At 38.6% G+C, this 20634-nt stretch overlaps 1 protein-coding gene across 5 annotated transcripts in view; it reads left to right on the top strand.

Annotated features, from left to right (window-relative positions):
- Positions 1 to 20634, top strand: part of MGAT4A (alpha-1,3-mannosyl-glycoprotein 4-beta-N-acetylglucosaminyltransferase A) — a 156139-nt gene that overhangs the window by 64635 nt on the left and 70870 nt on the right. The gene's annotated exons all lie outside the window — the stretch shown is intronic.

Raw genomic sequence — 20634 nt, 5'->3', positions numbered from 1 at the left:
AGAAGGAGCTTAGCATTGGGGCACCTGAGTGGCTCAGTCAGTTAAACAGCTGCCTTCAGCTCAGGTCATGATCCGAGGGTCCTGGGATCGAGCCCCACATTGGGCTCTCTGCTCTGTGGGGAGCCTGCTTCTCCCTCTCCCTCTACCTGCTACTCCCCCTTACTTGTGCTCTCTCTCTGTCAAATAAATAAATAAAATCTTCTAAAAAAGAAGAATAAAGCTTGGCATGTCGAAAGAACACAAAGTCAGTGTAGGTAAAGCCTAGTAAGAGGGAGTGTGGAGCAGAGATGGGCATCAAGAGTTCTGTGATTCATTTGAGATGCCGGGGCTGGAGATAGACATGTTGGTATTACTGGAATACAGGTGAAATTTAAAGTCACGGGAATGCATGAGAGAACTTACAGGATTGAGCCCTGTCAGACTCCCATCTCTGAGGTCAAGTAGAGGAGGAGAAGCAGTTGGTGAGGTAGGAGGAATGTTAGAAAATTGTGATACCAAAGAAATCAATGGAGGGAAGTGTTTCAAGAAGGAGAAAAGCGGTCAGTCATGTGGAACGCTGCTGAGAGGTTGTGTGAGATGAGGACAGACCAATTTTATGTACAGCTCTCATTTCTAATCCTGGCGTCTCTGTGCTCTCCAGGATTTAGCTCGTCTTCATCTCCTACGTTATCACCATCCTGAGCACCTGATGTGAACCCAAAAGTCTTGCCTTTTTTTTTTTTACTTTTGCAAATGTTCCTCTCCTCACCCTCTTTGCCACAGCCTTGCCTATCCCACAGATTCTGGCTTAACTGCCTTAGCTCTCCCATGATCTCCAGCTGTCCTTTTGACCCTTCCTGGCACCTCCTCTCCAGCATTTCTCCTGTGCTCCGTGATGGCCACGAACTGGTCTTGGAAGTCAGGACAGAAATACCCTCAGCCTCGTGCCAGTATTTCCTCTCCACTCTCTTTCCAGGTGCGTTCCCTGAGTTCTGTGATCATGACTCTTCCGTGGTTGTTTCTCATTGTATTCTTATTAAACAGGGTGGATTGTCTGGTTCTGTTTTCTAGGCTCTTCAATTAAAGCCATGGTATTACTATCTGTGTCTTTTGTGCATTTAAATTAAGTATCATTTTTATGAAAGTGTGATATGCTCATAGTTAAAAAATAATGGATAACACTGAAAGGGTGTATTGAAAGAATGGGGTCCAGCTTCATTTCTCTATACTCTTCCAGTCTCCGTTCCTAGAAGGAGCTATTTTTAGTACTTTTGGCTCTTCTTTTTGATACTTCCAGATCTGTAAATTATATATAGATCTGTTGTTTCTGATTTTTTTTTTTTTTTTAAGATAGCGTTTGTGGACTTCCTATTACAGGTGAATGTTTTTCATTCTCATTCTTGTAGTATGCTTACATGGCAATTTTCAGCTAAATCACTACTCCATGTTTGCATTATTGGGACCAAGTAAATATATCTTACTTTTGAGCCAGGTATTGGACCTTTCCTTCATTGTACAACTTTCCTTTTTTCCTGTGTGTCAGTTTTCTGCATGTCAATTTCGATCGTGTTTTGATTGTCATTTTATTTTATTTTCTTTCCAGTTAGTTTCTTCCTGAAACTCTGTCCTTTATTATCCTGGAAGTTCCCTTTGCCTTCCTTTTGAGCTTCCATGTTCAGATCCTGAGTTTTTTCTCTTTCTTGACTTTTTTCTTTGCTTTGCTGGAGCACTTCTCTAGTAGCTTCCTGACTAGTTACATGCTTTTGAATATTTTTAAATTCTAGCTTCATACTAAATTGATGGCTGGGTAAAGGAATTTAATCTGAAAAATATGTTTCCTTTGAATTTTTAAGACATGCCTGTATTGTATTGTTGCAGTCAGTGTGGCTGAGATAAGTCTTCCTGTTTTTGGTATAGCTGTTTGCCCTTCCCCTTCAGAAACTTGAAAAATTTATATTCCTTCTTCTGTCTCCTTTCCCCCCTTCCCTCCATCCTCCTCCCCTTTTCTTTATTGTACTGGCTAGAAACTCCAGTGCAACATTGAATAAAAGTGATATGAGTGGGGTTGCCTGGGCGGTACAGTCAGTTAAGCATCTGACTCTTGATTTCAGCTTAGGTCTTAATCATGGAGGTTGCAAGTTCAAGCCTTGCGTTGGACTCCATGGTGGGTGGGCATGGAGCTTATTTTAAAAAAAAAAGGGTGATATGAATGGACATCCTTGCCCTGTTCCTATTAAATGTGGTGTGAATTACAGGTTTTTTTCTAATCATAAATGAGTGCTGGATTTTATCAAATGCTTTCAATGCATCTGTTAAAATTCATGGTTTTTTGTCTTTTATTCTGCTAACATGGTTTATTAATTAATTTCTTTTTTAAAGATTTTATTTATTTTTTTTAATAAGTAATCTCTATGCCCAAGATGGGGCTCAAATTTCAAACCCTGAGATCAAGAGTTGCATTCTCTACTGACTGAGCCAGCCAGGAGCTCCTGGAATAATGCTAATTTCGGATGAAGCAACCATGGATACTAGCATCAGAACCTGGATATTTTGTTTGTTTGCTTGTTTTGGTTGGGGGGAAGATTTTTACAAAGAACTAACTGTTGGCTTTATTCATTTTTCCCCCCTCTAGATTAAATTGGGAGGAAAAGACCTCATGAGATATCTACTCAGTTCCTCTTTAATTTCTTTCAGCAGAGTTTTGTGGTTTTTCTGCATGTAGATCCTATACATATTCTGTTAGATGTATAGTCCAGTATTTAATTTTGGGGGATGCTAATGTAAATGGTATTGTGTCTTTAATTTCAAGTCTGTAGTTTATTACCGGTGTATAAGAAGTCACTTGGATTTTGTATACTAACCTTGTGTCTTGAAACCTTGCTATAATTGCTTATTAGTTCCAGGAGTTTTTTGGTCAACCTTTGGAATGTGCCGTGTAGACCATGTCCTTTGCAAACAAAGTTTTGTTTTTCTTCCCAAACTATATACTTTTTATTTCTTTGCCTTGCTTTGTTGCATGATTCAGGACTTCCCATATGATGTTGAATAGGAGTGGTACGAGCAGGCATCCTTGCCTTGCTCCTGTTCTTAGTAGGAGAGCATCTAGTTTTCTCATGAAGTCTGGTATTAGCTGGAGATTTTTGTTGATATTCTTTCTCATGTTAAGGAAGTTCCCCTCTCTTTCTAGTTTGTGGAAAGCCATTACTTTTTCCATATATTTTTTCTATCACTTTTTCTCTCTCCTCTCCTGTGTATGCTTGGGGATAGCTCAGCTTTCTTCAATCTTCTTCCTCTCTTCTTCAGACTGGATAATTTCTAGTGATCTAACTTCAGGGTCATGGATTCTTCTGTCATCAGAAATGTGGGGTTGAAACTCAACTCCAGAATTTCCGTTTTGTGTTCTAATTTCTACCCCTTTATTTTCTCTACTCATTACATCAGTTTTATCACACTTGCCTTTAATTCTCTAAGTGTGGTTTTATTTAGTTCTTTTCTAGTAGCTGTTTTGAAGTCTTCATCTATTAAATCCAGCGTCTGGGAACACTCAGAACATTTCTGTGGACTGCTTTTAATTTTTTTCCCCCTGAGTACAGGTCACACTTTCTTTTTTCTTTATGTCTTGTAAATATTTGTTGACTACTGTATGTTTTAGGTAATATATTGATGCAACGTAGATTCTTTTAAAATTTTATCCCTAAAGCTGCTGGTGGTTTTGCTTCCTTGTTTGTTCAGTAACTTGACTGGACTAACTCTCCCAAATCCATCTTTCCCACAGTATGTGGCTACTGATAACTCTCTACACTTTTGTTTTGTTCTTATTTTTAAGCACATAGAATAGTGTTCAGCCAAAGATTGGTCAGGGGTTGTAGTCAAACAGTTTGGGCTAGTAAGACCTCCATTCTCTGGGGACGGGTACTTGGGGAGTGGTCATACTTGAGGCCATTCTCAGGTCTGCCTTGGCTTGACTTTCCTCGTGCCTCTAGAAAGTCAGTTCCTCTGTGTGTGTGCATGGGTTCTATCAGCCAAATGTGTGTGGGTGGCCTGGGCCCACTCTGGTCTCTGCTGTGCGTGCTTATAGCCTCCACTCAACCTGAGCTGTGAAGAGTTTTTTAAGCTCCCTCTTGCTGTCTCATGCTCTGGAACTTCTTGTGAAGTCTCCTGGCTGCTCTGCCAGCTCATTGCCTGTTTCCTATAGCATAGTAGCCTCAGGTTGGTGGAGACGCTGACCCTCCCATTCATTTGCCTCAGAGATTGCCACTTTGACTCACACTCCAAATCAAGTGAGCCCCCTCCACCCCCGTGACAGTGAATCTGTTGGTTTCAAGGCCTCCCCCTGCCTTTTTGAACTTCTAAGTGTTAGAGCTGAGGAGGGATGAGGGCAGTTCCTGGCCAAAAAAAAAAAGGTCACATGCTTAACTCTGTCCTCACTCGAAGTACAGTGTTTTCACGAATAAACCATTTGTTGTATGTCTCCGGTTGATTTCCAGAGCACTGAAATAGTTGTTTTTTTGACTCGTTTGGCAAGCTTACAGTTCTAGTTAGGAAGAGGTTCTGTGGGCTTTCTCAGTCTGTTATGGTAGAAGTTAGAAGTCCTCTGGGCATTTCTTAAAATGTTCTGTCAGGTGATTCTGATTTGTAGGCAGGCTTGAGACCCATTACACCTAAGGTTCTTCAGGCTCTAAATATATACACATAAAATCGTGGCATAAAGTTTTTGCCATATGAATTTCTAAAAAAAAAAAAAAAAGAGAGGGAGAATTCTTTAATATCTGAGGCATTGTAAATAAGGACCTAATTTTAAAACAGAATCTGAAGAGGGCCTACATTCTCCCAGGTAGGCCAGTCGCCTTTCTTTTTTTTTTTTTTTTTTTTTTTTTTTTTTAAATTTTATTTATTTATCAGAGAGAGAGAGGGGGAGAGAGCGAGCACAGGCAGACAGAATGGCAGGCAGAGGCAGAGGGAGAAGCAGGCTCCCTGCTGAGCAAGAAGCCCGATGTGGGACTCGATCCCAGGACGCTGGGATCATGACCCGAGCCGAAGGCAGCTGCTCAACCAACTGAGCCACCCAGGCGTCCCGCCTTTCTTACTTACATATTAAAGTTGGCAGATTTATCCTTTGGGCTTGGTTTGGCATTATTTTATGTTCAGCTTCGTTGGCTACCATCCATTTCCTAAAACATTTTCCTAATCTAATTTTTCTAGGATGGAAGGCTGCTTAAGCATGTGCTGTGCTCAGAGGTTGTGTGGAAATCTATGCTTGACGTATTCTTAACTCTGAAAGGATGTTATTCATGGTTGACATATTAGAGGAGGACTAAATTGAGAACACTGGATTATTACAGAACATTAGCTAACTGAATTTTTTGTGGTGCTTTCGAAAGACTGCCAGCCAAGTTTTGGGGATATGAGTAATGGTCCAGCTCTAGGCTCCATTGTTTAATGAAGTACACAGATAAAGTACATTGTACCCTTAAACCGGTAGTGGACAAGAATAGCATTAAAAAAAAAAAAGCTCTCAGGTCAGTCTTATTTAATAGAATATAAATGTGCACAGAAGTCTGAAATAGAATGCTAGTCAACAGAATCTAGCAGGTAGAACTACGTTGGTAACATTTTTGGTATATTTTCTTTCATTTTTCTGGACTGGTGGTTCTCACAGTGTGGTTCAAGGACTTGAGGATTCCTGGGACCTTTTCAAGAGGTTCACGAAGTCAAGACTATTCTTGGAGAAGTACCGATAAGTTATTTGGTTGTTGCCTTTTTCATTCTCAAAAGAAATAGCAGAAGCAGCTATGAGAATACAGCTGTATTTTTGTTAAGCCAGACATTAGAGAGATTTGAGCATATGTCACTCTACTAAATTTGTGTTTTAGAAAATAGTAATTTTTTGTAAAATATATTATTTATGTTAACATGTAAAGGGTTTAATGTTTTTAAAATAGTTTTAAATATTTTACATGTTGATTGGTTTTGATTTCTAATATGGTAAATATAATAGATATAATTTACATAAACAAAAGGTCTTTGGGTCCTGTAATTTTGAAGACTGTGAAAGTTCTGAGACCAAAAAGCTTGAGAGCTACTCTACTAAATATAAATGTAATTGGTATCATATCAGGCATAATGTATAACCTACATTTTTGCTTAATAAATCACAGATGTTTCCCATGTCATGGTTTTTAGTGGGTCCAAAACATTCGATTATATAATTACCATCTTTAGCTTAACCATGTAAATAAGGCTATGACAAGTTTTATACATACAGTTTTAAACATCAGTTTCTTTTAATTTTTTTTTTAATTTAAGAGGATTTGTAGTTCACTGGCATAGCTGCTAATTACGTAGCATTCTACAAGTCATTGACATTTAGGGGGAAAAAAACTAAAATGTGATTCCTGCTGCAAAGAGAGTTAACAACAGAGCTGGGACTGCTTATCATTAGAAAGGCCTGCCTTGCAATGCTGGACCTCTCGGCTCCCATCTGGGAACTTGGCTGATAAACACTGATATAAAACTTAGCCTACGTGATAAGAGTGGCTTATTGTGCCTAAATTATTTGTACAAGCAATTTAGTTTATGCTGAACATCTGCTTTCCTTCTTAAAGTCTGGAATTTTGGTATGTGCTAGCCAGAGCTTGCCTACAAGACTAGCCTCCAATAACAACAGTGGGCGCGGAGTCTCTAGTGAGCTTTGCTGGTAGATGACACTTTGCATGTGTTGTCAGAATTCATTGCTGGAGGAACTAAGTGTGTCCTGTATTACTCCACTGGGAGAAGACCTGGCATGCTTGTACGTGGTTTCCTCCAGACTTCTACCCATATGCGTTTTCCCTTTGCTTATATGACTGTATGCTGAGTACTGTGAGTCCTTCTATTGAATCAGCGAACCTGGGTGTGGTCTTGGGATTTCCTGACATATTTGCCATCCTGGAACTCACACTTTAGTAGGGAAAAGGAGATATATATGTAGTTATAGTACAGTGTAGTAGGTATAAAATAGGAGTGTAATTAAGATAAAGAGGAGGCACAGTTGGATAAGCATCCAACTCTTGATTTCAGCTCAGCTCATGATCTCAGGATTGTGAGATTGAGTCCAGCATTGGGTTTCATGCTCAGTGGGGAGTCTGCTGCTCTCCCTCCCCCCCCTAAGTAAATCATTAAAAAAAAAAAAAAGATAAAGAGGACAGAGGTCAAAGAAAACTTCATAGGGAAGACGACCAAAGAATATTTTGAAGGATGAATGGAATTTCAAAAACGAAGAAAGAGAAGGGTAGGTCTGATGAGCAGACAGCATGCACAGAGAGGGTTGAAACTTGTACTGGGTTTGGAGACACCCAAGCAGTTTGATATTGTTGAAGCAAGAAATAATTCTAAGTGGCATTAGAGATAATGTTGGAGAATTAAGTCGGGAGTCACTTAAGTTTTTCCAGCTTGGAAGATAAGCTGTGTGATCATCCAGAGAATAGTTGGAGATGAATACCAGAAGGTGTCCAAGAACTGTTATATTCTAATCCAGGTGAAGGATAAATGAAGGTTTACAGAGGCATCTGTGTAAAGAAGCAAGGTGGGCGAATGTGAAATTCCACAATGTAGGAAAAGCTTCAGGAAGGGCCTAAGGAATTTTCGAGAAGTCTGCTCAGCCTGTGAATGAGAACTTCAGGGTGTGTGTTTTTTGTGACAACTACAACTTCTGATATCTGTAGGAATAGGGCCATTCTCTCTTTGTGCCCTTAGGTCATTAGATGAAAGAGGTGTAGAGTCGGATTGAGAGTGTGGATGAGCTGTTACCCTGATAGGTCACTTTGTTAGAGTGGACTGAATCATGAGATCCTTTCTGCCCTTCTGCAGCATGATTCTAGAGTGGAAACACCAAACACTGAGGTTTGCCTTAAGTGGTGTGGGAAGCGATGAACTGTGGATGGAAGTGGCAGTTTCCTTAAAATCAGTCTAAAAGGCCTCATTTTACCAGGAAAAAATAGTGTTTTATCATTTTATTACAATATTATCATACAGTAAATTTGGATTTTTATCATTGTTTATCATCTGGGTCCAGTGAGCAACCTTCATTAATTTTTATTGTAATTTTACAAATAATATGGAAATAAAAATAAAGTTTGGTAGGGAAAAACAACTTTATTGTAAATTTTAATAATTTAAATTTAGGAAAGCCAAATTTTTGCACATTTTTCTAGTTTGGTAGGTATACAAATTGAAATGGGCAGTGTCCTTTGAACACAGCTAACTGCTCATCAACTGTCCTGCATAAACCTGGAATACACCCTGCTTATAAATTGTAATTCTTGGTTTTAAATACATCTGTAATAGGTTTAACTCCTCATTACTTCTAGTTCTTTTGCACTTGAATCATCCAAACACAAAACTTATGGAAACTTTTGCAGCTGATAATTTTGTTCAAGGAGAAGATGGCTGTCTTATTTGCTTCTTAATTGCAAAACATTTTCATTATTAAATTAATGAACAGAATGATGAAGCCAGTTAAGTCTTTCCATTTCTGCATCATGTCTTTTTAATGACTTTTGCATGTGCATTAGCCTTTACCATTTGTCTGCTTATGAACTAATCCAGTAAATGTTGTTGCATACATACATGCTAGACAAGAGAAGACCATCATTCATCCTTTTAGCAAAACAGGATGTTCTCGCTTTTTATGGCAGATCTTGTGAGGATGTCTGTCCAGTTATATGACCAACTGGATGAAAATGTTGTGTTTCCTTTTTGTCCTTAGAAATTATTGTTCATCCACTGGTTCTTTTTTGTTTTGCTTCTTAGAAAACTATTTAAAATTAGAGAATTACAGGAAGCTGCAGATGGTACAGAGGGATACAATGTAACCTTCACCCATTTCTCTCTAGTGGTTACTTGTTTTAAGTTATGTATGTGTAATGTACCATGCCAAAATGGGAAATTGACATTGGTACTATGGGTGTGTATAGTTCTTTGCCATATTATCACTTGTACAGATTCTCTTAACCACCACTACCGCCACCACCACCCAGGGTAAAGAACAATTTTATCACCATAAAGATCTCCTTTGTGCTACCCCTTTATTGTCACCCATGATCCTGCCTACCTCCCTGACTCTTGAAAACCACTGATCTTTTACTCCTTGCTATAACTTTGTTATGTTGAAAATGTTACACAAAAAGAATCACATAGTATGCAACCTACTACAGTTTGGTTTTCACTCACTGTAATTGAAGACCATCCAAGTTGTTGGGTGTTTCAGTAGTTTGTGTTTTTTTTTTATTTTTTAAGATTTTGTTCATTTATTTGAGAGAGAGCAGGAGAGAGTGAGCACACACAATGAGGAAGAAGGAGAGAAGGAGAAGCAGACTCCTTGATCAGTGGGAAGCCCAAGGCTCTGCTGGATCCCAGGACCCTGGGATAGCAACCTGAGCTCAAGGCAGACGCTTAACGGACTGAGCCACCCAGGCACCCTGTGTTCCTTTTAATTTCTGAGTGACCTTCCATGGTATGAAATAGCATATAATTGGATCATGTATTTTTTTAAAGATTTTATTTTTATTTTGGGGGGCTGGAGAAAGAGGGGGAGAGAGAGTGAGTGAGTCATAGCAAACTCCCTGCTGCATGTGGAGCCCTGTGTGGGGCTTGATCCCACAACCCCGAGATCAGAAACTGAGCTGAAACCAAGATTCAGGCATTCAAACTGACTGCACCACCCAGGCACCCCTGGATTATGTATTTTTAATCCACTCTATCAATCTCTTTTATTTGGTATTTTTAGAATATTAGCATTTAATGTGATTAGTGATGTTAGGCTTTATAAAGTTTTGTCATATTATTTTTATTCACTAGTCTCTCTTTTTTTGTTGTTTCTCTATTTTCCTAACAGCTTAAGGGTTGCTTGAATATTTAAAAAACTACATTATTATTTATCTGTAGTGTTTTGAGTGTATCTCTTCATACAGGTATTTTACTGGTTGCTCTAGGTGTGAGATATATATATATATATATATATATATGCATGGCAGTTTAGTGCTGTTGGCATTTTATTAGTTTAAGTGTAGTATGGAAACCTACATCCTTTAAAGCCCCTTTACCCTCCATAGTTTATAATTGTTTTAAAATATTTTCTCTACATTGAGAATGTACGTAGACAATGTTATACTTTTGCTTCAGCCACCAAACATAATTTGAAAACCTCATTGTGTTTATCCTATTTTTTTTTTAAGATTTTATTTATTTATTTGACAGAGAGAGTGATAGCCAGAGAGGGAACACAAGCAGAGGGAGTGGGAGAGGGAGAAGCAGGCCTGATGTGGGACTCTATCCCAGGACCCTGGGATCATGACCGGAGCTGAAAGCAGCTGCTTAAAGACTGAGCCACCCAGGTGCCCCTGTATTTATCCTATTTTTGCTCTTTGAGTTCTTTCTTTCCTGGTGTTGCAAGATTCCTTCTTTTATCCTTTCCATTTCAAGAACTTCCTTTTAGCCATTTTGAAAGGGTCGCTTTGCTGATGAAAATTTCCATTGGTTTTCCTTTGGGAATGTCTTATTTGATAGTTTTGCCAGGTGAAATTTGGGGTTGATAGTTCTTTTTTTTTTTCCTTCTTCCCCGCCTCCACCTGCTGAGGCTCCTCCATCCCACACCCCTTCCCCCAGTACTTGAAAAATGTCATGCCATCTTTTTCTGGCTGCCATGATTTCTGAGGAGAAATCTGCAGTTACTCAAATTATTATTATTTTTTTCCACTGGAATGTGTCATTTCTCTCTGGCTGCTATCAGTTTTTTTTCTTTGTCTCTAATTTTCTGAAGTTCATTTATTTTGTTTCTTGGCATAGGTTTCTTTGGGTTTATCTTTTTGTTATTTTCTTAGCTTCTTACATCTTTATGTGTGTTTACATCTTTTGCCTAATTTGGGAAGTTCTAGCCATTATTTTTTCTACTGCTTTTCCCAGCCTACTCTCTTTATCGTTTCCTGACAAGAATGTTAGATCTCAGATCATTTGTTACAGTTTCAAAGGTTCCTGAGAATTTTTTTTTCTGGTCTGTTTTCTCTTTGTTATTCAAATTGGGGGGCAATTTTGGTTGTCTTTCTCAAGATTCACCAACACTTTCTTCTTTTCCATTCTGCTATTCAGTCCATACATTAAATCTTTAAAAATTCAGTTATGGTATTTTCTGTTGTAAAATTTTCATTTGTTTCTATAACTTCTGTCTTTGATTTCTTTGCATAGGGTTTCTTTTTTTTTTCTTCAGTTTTTAAAAAATTTGCCCATTGAAACATTTTTATGATGGCTGCTTTAAAATCTTTATCAGGGTGGTGGGGTTATGGACATTGGGGAAGGTATGTGCTGTGGTGAGTGCTGTGAAGTGTGTAAACCTGGCGATTCACAGACCTGTACCCTTGGGGCTAATAATACATTACATGTTAATAAAACAAATTAAAAAATTAAAGAAAATTTAAAAAATCTTTGTCAGGTAACTCCCAACATCTGTGTCATCTTGGTGTTAACATTTACTGATTGTCTTTTCTCTCTGTTTGAGATTTACTGATTCTTAGTATGATGGGTGATTTTCAGCTATCCAGGGCATTTTGAGTATTATGTTATGAGACTCTGGGTCTTGTTTAAGTTGCTGTCTTAGCTGGCCTTCTTTCTTTCTTTTCTTTTCTTTTTTCTTTTTTGATTTTATTTATTTGAGAGAGAGACAGAACATGAGCCAGGAGAGGGGCAGAGGAAGAGACAGAAGCAGATTCCCCACATGAGTGGGGAGCCTGACGTAGGGCTTGATTTCAGAACCCTGAGATCATGACCAGATCTGAACTCAGATGCTTAAATGATTGAGCTACCCAAATGCCCCTTAGCTGATCTTTTCTGACACCAATTTTGGATTTGGAGGCAAAGGTGGAGTGCCACCTTATTACTGCCTGAGGTAGAAATCCATCTTCCTTACTTGGCCTCTGTTGATACCAGGTGGGAAGGGGCTCCTTATTTTTGTTGCAGAGGTGGGAGATTGGTTCCTTATCAGGCATCTGATGACACTAAGTTTGGCTGGCAGAGGAGGAAGTACCCTGTCACTGTTTTCCATGTGGTCTCTACTGATAAGCATTTGCGGGGTGGGGGGGGGTCACATTACTGTTGAAGGATAATGTAAGTCCCCACTCTTCACACAGTCTTTTCCTTTCCCCTTTTTTTTCTTTTTAAGAGTTTATTTATTTTAGAGAGAAAGCGAGCTTGAGGGACAGAGAGAGAGAATCTGGAGCAGACTCTGTGCTGAGTTTGGAGGCTGTTGTGGGGCTCGATCTCATGTGCTTGAGATCATGACCTGCGCTGAAACCAAGAGTTGGACGCTCAACTGACTGTACCACCCAGATGCCCTGCACACAGTCTTTTCTGATACCATCAGTGTGTGTGTGTCTGTGTGTGTGTGTGTGTGTGACCTTGTTACAGTTGGACAATGGTGGAGGTCTAGACTCTGTGGTTGGCTTTTGCCAGTGGCGTGGAGATGGGACCGTGGTTGTTTTCATGGTGTTTGGTCAGAAATACAGTGTTTATTGTCTAAAAGTTTTCCCTCTTGCTAGGTTGCTCCATCCTTAGTCCTTTGTCTGGAGAGAGCAAATTTTTCTTGGGGTGTTTTTGTGTGCTCCTATGGTGTTTCCATGCTGCTGGCTTCTCCAGTACTCAATCTGGAACATACCAAGCAAAAAGAAGAGACTGCGAGAACTCACTGTTGTGCTGTTCCTTGGGTTCCACTGTCACTTCTAACTCCCCTTCTTCTCTCTACTTGAGTCTTCTTTGTTGTAATATGTAATGTACAGGGTTTTTATTATATTTAGTGGGAAGGCTAGGGGCATCTCTGTTTTGATCTGTAACTAGAAGCCTTGATCTTGAACTTGATGAAATTCATTCATGATATTATCATCTGGAAAGCCATAGTCTGAGATTTCACTTTTATAATCAATTTCACCAACATTATTGGAGTTCAGAGTGATATTACTTGTCTCCCCATCTATTTTCTGATTTATCGAGTAATTGTGAAATGTTTTCCTGCTAATTTCTTTTTTTTTCCCTTGCCACTGTGGTTCCAAGAAGGAAAAATCCTAAATTCTCAATTGTTTTCAGTGAGACAAAAGACGGCAAAATTAATGTCTCCAGGTAAATGGACTGCTTATGTCAATTGGAGAAAAAAGTCCTCTGTAATTTAAAACAAACACAGCAGAAAAAGTGGGGATATTGCAGGGTAGATGAGGGGGTGGGTAGTGTGAATAATAGGAAAGAAGAAAGAGGTGAGAGATATGAAGTTTCTGGATGAAAATGAGAAGTCCAGAAAGAAACACAGAAGAATTTGAAAAGGGTTTTGCTGAAGACTGTTATGGGAGAAAGGTGGAAAATAAGAAACAAGAGGAAAGTAAAGAGGGAAGAAGAAAGCATGAAATAGATCCTAAAAGAAATAATCAGATCTAGCGAGCTACAACAAGAGGACATGATGTTTGTTGGTAGGGCTAATTCGTAGTGTAGGATTGGCTAACGGTCAGTGTTCTGCCTTTTTTTTTTTTTTTTTTTTTTTTTAGATTTTATTTATTTGACAGAGAGAGATCACAAGTAGGCATAGAGACAGGCAGGGAGCAGGGTTGGGGTGGGGAGCAGTCTCCCCGCTGAGCAGAGAGCCTGACGTGGGTCTTGGTCCCAGGACCCTGAGATTATGACCTGAGCCGGAGGCAGAGGCTTAATGCACTGAGCCACCCAGGTGCCCAGTATTCTGCATTTTAAATAAAGATGATTCTAATGTAGAATATAATGCCCTGTTTTGAGTGATTCTTCATGGGAAAAGACATACTATTATATCTTCTAGAATACAATTTTTCCTTTGGGGACAAAGCACTTTTTTGGAAAAGCATCTGCTCATAAGTTTAAGTACTCAGGGAAAAGAGTTCGTAACTGTCTAATATTTACTCTGAGCTCCTTATAGCTTGTTGAATTTTTAAAAATTGGGTTTGATAAAATCATTGTTGATATATTTTGAAAGTAAAGAATGGTCATAAACATATGGCTAAGTATAGTATAGTAAGCATTTTCCTAAGTTATGCGGTTTATTGTTTTTCCATCTCCTTTCACTATGATAATGGAATTTGGGACTTCAGGATAATTGCTAAGAGGAGATTTCCCTGTCCTCAGAGAACTCAAAGAAAATTATTTGCAGCTATTTAGATTAAGAAAATATTTCTAGGAGTCTGTTGTAACAGGTATATGCAGCATCATTTGATTATCTTAAGGGATTGTGCTTTATAAGGTCAGTGGATAAATTTTAACTTATTAAACCTCTACCTGGAAGTCTCTTTTGAATGACATTGTTAATGATTATATTACTTAGGGGACAACTCGCAAGTAATGATTTTATTCTAGAAAACTTCTCAACTGTAGCTTATCTGGTGGTATTCATTCACTAGTTAGAATTCTGTTTTGTAAGCATAGTGAAAACATTATGTAAGGGAACAAAGGAATTTTATTTTATTTTTTTTTAATTTGACAGACAGAGATTACAAGTAGGCAGAGAGGCAGGCAGAGAGAGAGAGAGGAGGAAACAGTCTCCCCACTGATCAGAGAGCCTGATGCAGGGCTCGATCCCAGGACCCTGAGATCATGACCAGAGCCGAAGGCAGAGGCTTTAACCCACTGAGCCACCCAGGCGCCCCGGGAACAAAGGAATTTTATTCATTGTTTTATTTTAAATGCAGTATATGGTTCTGTGTATCTGTGAACCACATTTTCCCTTTGAGTTTAGAAGGGTGCTGGTCTTTTCTAATCCATGCTTGTATGATGGATCCTGAGTGGAATATTCCAGAAACAAGGAATGATTTTGGTAATTCTTCATAATTCTTAAGAAGACTTTAGAAATAGGTGTCCACTGGATGTTTTGAAATCCCTTTGTGCTCCAAATGCAATTTTGAGGATTATGTCCAGAACCTTCTGTCCCTGGATCCTTTAACATGTAAGCCAGAGAGAGGAGAAGCAGCTAGTAGAGAGTAGAGCAGAGCTATACAGATTTCCCGGCTGCTTGAGTCTAGACCTAGTTTGAGGTCAGTATTGGTTACCTTAGTGCTGCTCGGTAGATGTCTAAGCTTCACCGTGGAGCTTGTTTGAAAAAAAATCTTAAGAGGCGTGGGGCTGGGGCAGAGGGAGAAAGAGAATCTTACCCAGGTCCCATGCCCAGGTATGGAACCCGACATGGGGCTCAACATCACAACCCTGAGATCATGATCTGATCCAAAATTAAGAGTCAGACACTTAACCAACTGAGCCATCCAGGTTGCCCCGCTTGTTTAAAATTCTTAAGCACCATGTCATACCTACTGAATTAAAATCTCTGAGGTGGGGCTCCAGAGTTTTGTTTTAACAGTCTCTTCCAGGTGGTTCTTAGGCATGGGAACATTAGAGAATGAGATACCTCTTCTTGTTTGTAACTTTTAGCTATATCCATTCTAATTAGAATTGTCTGTTCAAATCCCATTCAACCTATGTCATTTAGAGTCCTGCTCACTTGTCTTTTGGCTTTTCTAGACTAGTTCTTCTAAACCCTTTCTGAATCCAGTTCTTTTTTATTATTATTTTTTTAATTAACATATAATGTATTATTAGCCCCAGGGGTACAGGTCTGTGAATCACCAGGTTTAAACACTTCAAAGCACTCACCATGGCACATACCTTCCCCAGCAGTTCTTTTATTTTTTAAGAGATTTTTAAATGAGAAACTGCCCATAATTTCATCTGGGCCTTCTTTTTTAAAAAAATGGTTGTCTTAAGAATGATGAATGTGAAGTGAAATGTTTTTCAAAGGCCATGACTTCCTGAAAAGTAAAGCTTGTTAAATTGTGGAATCTATTTCTGAGGGATCTCCATATATATATATATATGTGTGTGTGCGTGTGTGTGTGCGTGTGTGTATATATATATATATATTTATGTATGTATTTAAATATTTAAATATTTATCTGTGTGAAGTGGTTTGTTGTAGTACTAAAGGACAGAGGGGTGGACCAGACTATTTATCAATGTTCTTCTCAGTGTCAGAACTTTATTGTTTAATATATTTTAAAATAAAATTTAAAAGTGGGTTTAATTTTTGGTAATTTTAGTTTTAATATAAAAAGCTGGTTTTTAATGTTAGCTCATAGAATTCAGTGGTGTCCCCCACATCTTGCTAATAAAGAGGTACTGTTGCTTGAAAAATGAAATTTTTTGTTTTTATATATTACATATTGGATATTAGTTTTTATTTTTGTTAGTTTTTCATCTATATTCATGCATTTTTAAATTGTTGGGTCCAAAGCTGTTATTTTTAAATTGTTGAACCACATGAAATTGACATTTTTGCAAAAAAAAGATCAAATATCAGCAGTTTCATATGGGTCAACCTGATAAGTCTTTGAGGAACTATAGGTACACTTTTCTCTGGAAAACTGGCTTGATTATTTGCTTGGAAGGAATTAAAGTGATTTCTTTGGAAATTTTGTATGTTTCAGAGTCTTAGGTTCATGCAGCATGATTTGTACTTTCATTGTCTCATCTGGATATATAATTTTCTACAATTAAAAAAAGTTAGAATCGGTCTACAATAAAAACAAAAGAAACAAAACTAGACATTTCCTAATAAGATGATAGTATAAGAGTTCCTACAGTTTCCTGCCAATCCCCCAGTAGAAACTGATTTAAATGATTAAAGAAAAGCAAAAATAAGAATTATGTTACTAATGTTGAGAACAGAGAATCATCAAACATGTGATCACTAATTTGAAGGAATTTTTTTGTCTTTTATGCTAAAGTTTGAACTTCTGGGATGATCTATTACTCTCCTTAAGGGAGCAGCATAAAGCTATGGGAAATATAGCTTCCCATATTCTAGAAGTCACTAGTGAGCCTGTGTTTGGGTAGATGACAGAGGATAGACTGCATTCCAAGGGGGGCTGTGAGGAAATTATAACTCCTCTCTGTTGAAAGGAGCCAGCAGTGTTCTGTGGTATCCTAGCAGGTCTAGCTAAGGGCTTTACCACGCATACTTTAATTCATTGACCTGGCATTGTAGATGGAGTACGGACTTGCTGTGATGTCTGGAGAGAACCCTTTAAATATGGAAGTATGGAGTTAGAAACCAAGGATGGATGTGAGAGATGGGAAATGATCCATTTAGAGCCCTCTCATAGCTGTGGACTTTGGGCTAACAGCAGCACTAGCATCTGGGCTGACAGGAAATACTTAGGGCTTTATCCAGTATTCCATGGGCCCAAAGGATCTTTTCAGGAGCATGGCCTGGCCACCTCAGAGCAGAACAGTGTTTTGGAGTAAGGGCTGGGGGCGTTTCTCTGGTGGTAATGGTTACTCTCCCTATTTGGTGAAGCTGGCCTCTGGGAAGGTGGTTTCAAAAAAGTACCAAGAAAATGCATAGAAGGACAGAGACTGCCTTCAGGTCCATATCCCACCCAATCCAGAGCTGCTAAAAGACCTAACCTGTATGCCTTCCAGTCCTAATTTATTTTTTATTTATTTTTTTTTTTTTAAGTTTCAAATGAAGAAGAGTTACAAGGGCAGCACAAAATGTCTTTATAGATCTCACCTCTTGTGACTATTTTGTCTCTGTCACCTATTTGAGATAATTTGTTTCTTTTCAGCACTATTTGGGTATAAATTACAGAAATCATGCTTTTTTAATCCCTAACTAATTTAATGTTTATTTCCTAGGAACAAGGAATTCTGCAAAATACTTCAGTATGAAAATCTAATTTAGGGAAATTTAACTTTGGCGTAGTATCTTGTCTTTAGCCTATATTCTGTTATTTTTCCCCCAGTAATGTTCTTTGTAGGGTTTAGCTTTTCTGGTCCAGGTTTCTGCCCAGGACTGTGTTTTGCATTGGGTTTTCATGGCTCCTTCATCTCTTCATCTGTGGCAGTTCCTCACGAGCCTTTTGTCTTCGATGGCCGTGACTTTTTTTTTTATAGTATGAGCTTTTTATTTTGTACCTTGTCTCTCAGTTTGGATGCATCTGATGTTTCCTTGAGATTAGATTCAGATTATGTATTTTTGGCAGGAATGCCACAAGAATAAGGCGTGTCCTCTGTGCCTCACATCAGCAGTCATGTCATTTCTGTTTTCTGGTTGCTGATGGGAACTTTGATCACTTAAGCAAAGTAGCTACCAGGTTTCTCCATGGTAACGTTAGCATATTTTTCCCTTTGTAAGTAATGAGCACTTTGTGGGGAGATACTTGGAGGTGAAATACATAGCCCTTTCCTCAGCACACTCTCACCTGCTGGTCTAATTTTTGCCTGAATCAGTTATTTCTGCGATAGCTGTGAAATGGTGATTTTTCCAACATTAATCCTTCCTTCTTCATTTATTAGTTGGCATTCTGCTATAAAGAAACCCATTTCTCTTTGTTACTATCAGTATTTGTTTTGTGCTTAAATTTGTCCCTAATTTGGTTAGGAGCCCCTCAGGTACCTTGCTGTGCCCTTTCAGCAAGTCCTGTGGTGGTGGTGGTGGTGTTTTTAATATAGCATTTTCTTATTTTATACCAGATTGTTTCAGGTTCATCTTAAACTTATCCTCCAGAGAGTTCTAATTCTCTATTGGGTGGGTGGTGTCAAGAAACCACAATCTCAGCACTGCGTGACTGTTCGCAAGAGGATTTTAACTTGCTGAAAGAGGGAAGAACTGAAAGGACTGTTCACTAGTGCTGATTTTGGACACTGCCTGCTTCGTGTAATCGGCTCTTGTCCACACTTTCCGGACCTGGTGGTCCACAGTGTTTTAATTTCTATAGCCTTCCAGTGTGTTCTGATCTCAGAGCGAGTTCCCCTTTATTATTTATTTATTTTTTCTCTTTATTTATTTTTTTAAAAGATTTTATTTATTTATTTGACAGACAAGATCACAAGTAGGCAGGGAGTCAGGCAGAGAGAGGGGGAAACAGGATCCCTGCTGAGCAGAGAGCCTGATGCGGGGCTCCATCCCAGGACCCTGGGATGGTGACCTGAGCCGAAGGCAGAGGCTTTAACCCACTGAGCCACCCAGGTGCTCTTTTTTCCCCTCTTTAAACACATTCTCTCCTCTAGGTGAATTTTAGGATCACGTGTAAAAAGTCATATTCCAAAGAAGTTTCATTATTTATTTGAAAGGTATTGAACTGAATTTATTATTTAATTTATGGTAGAATTCATTTTTATTTTTAAATTTATTTTATTATTTTAATTTTTTTACAAGTTTGAGTCTTCTCACTTAGGATTAAGCAATGATTTCATTTACTCTTACAGGTGTCAGTAAGGGGTTTGTAGTTTTCATTACATGAATCTTGGGTATCTCTTGTTACAATTGTTACAGTATTTGTTAGAATATAATTGTTGATAGTTTCATGTTTGTGAATAGCATCTTTTTGACATTTCATTTATTTAATGAGTTTATACATATGGACAAGTGCCTAAACTATGAATGCATAGTAATGAATTTTATTGGGCCACTACCCAGGTCAGTCATTAGGACCTTGCTGGTTACCTGGAAACTCCCTTGATGTCTGACCTAATTACAGCCTGCTTTGTCGTTCCTTCCCTCCTAAAACCAGCAAGTTAAGGGGCAATACAGCTGCTTACATGTCTGTCATTGTTCAATATAAGGAAGAATGACAGTTGAGCAGGGTAGACTTATTTTCCCCCTGCCACAAAATTCTGAAGAGATGTTTACTGTGTGGGCTTTTGTGTAAGGGACAAAGAACAACATAATTGCCTGTTTTTAAGACTAGCTTTATGAAACATGCAGATTTATTTTTTGTAAGTCTGTTTCTTATTGAGTCTATCCTTGAATAAAGCCGAGATAATAATATTAAGTAAAAAGCAGTCTTTCTGAAGTGTGTTTTGTTTAGATGTCAAAATAGTAGCCTACCTAACTTGATACAAAGTTGAAAACCATTGTTAGGGTTTCTCTTAGTTTAATGAGGTTGTGGAGTTACTCTTCCTACTCCCATAGCCTCAGCTATCTTTCAGCATTGCTGATCGTGGTTAAGGAATGCTTTTTCTCCCACCATTCCTTGGATTTCTATGGCTCTGTCCTTAGGGCTCTTCTCACTCTGCACTTTGTCCCTCTGAGCTGGTTGTTTCAATGCCTACATTTATCCTCATAAAATCCACTTTTATTTCCTAGACCAGGTTTTCCTGACCTGTGATTCTCTCAAATTAAAAAAGGATGATTTTTAACGGTGGTCATCCCAGTTGATTTTTACATCTGCCTGGTAGAGTTTTTAGGAATCAGGAATTTGGCCAAAGTCTGGCCTAGGAAAATCTTGGCAGAATAGGAAGTACAGAGGAAACGGCCTATGGAAATAAATGATGATGCTATAAATGGTAATTTATTATTAGATACATTATCATCAATTTCAATACTTTATCTCTCTCTTCTTAATACAAATAAGGTCTTCTTCTTTTTTTTTTTTTTTTTTAAGATTTTATTTATTTGACAGAGCACAAGCAAGCAGAGAGGCAGGCAGAGGGAGAGGGAGAAACAGGGCGCAGGGCTGGCTCGATGCGGGGCTCCATTCCGGGCTCCATCCCAGATCCCAGGATCATAACCCAAGCTGAAGGCAGACACTTAACCAACTGAGCCACCCAGGAGCCCCACAAATAAGGTTT

Source organism: Mustela lutreola, chromosome 9 (genome assembly GCF_030435805.1).
Source record: "Mustela lutreola isolate mMusLut2 chromosome 9, mMusLut2.pri, whole genome shotgun sequence".
Lineage (NCBI taxonomy): Eukaryota > Metazoa > Chordata > Mammalia > Carnivora > Mustelidae > Mustela > Mustela lutreola.
Note: the sequence above shows the minus strand (reverse complement) of the source record. Positions and strands in the feature narration are given on the sequence as shown.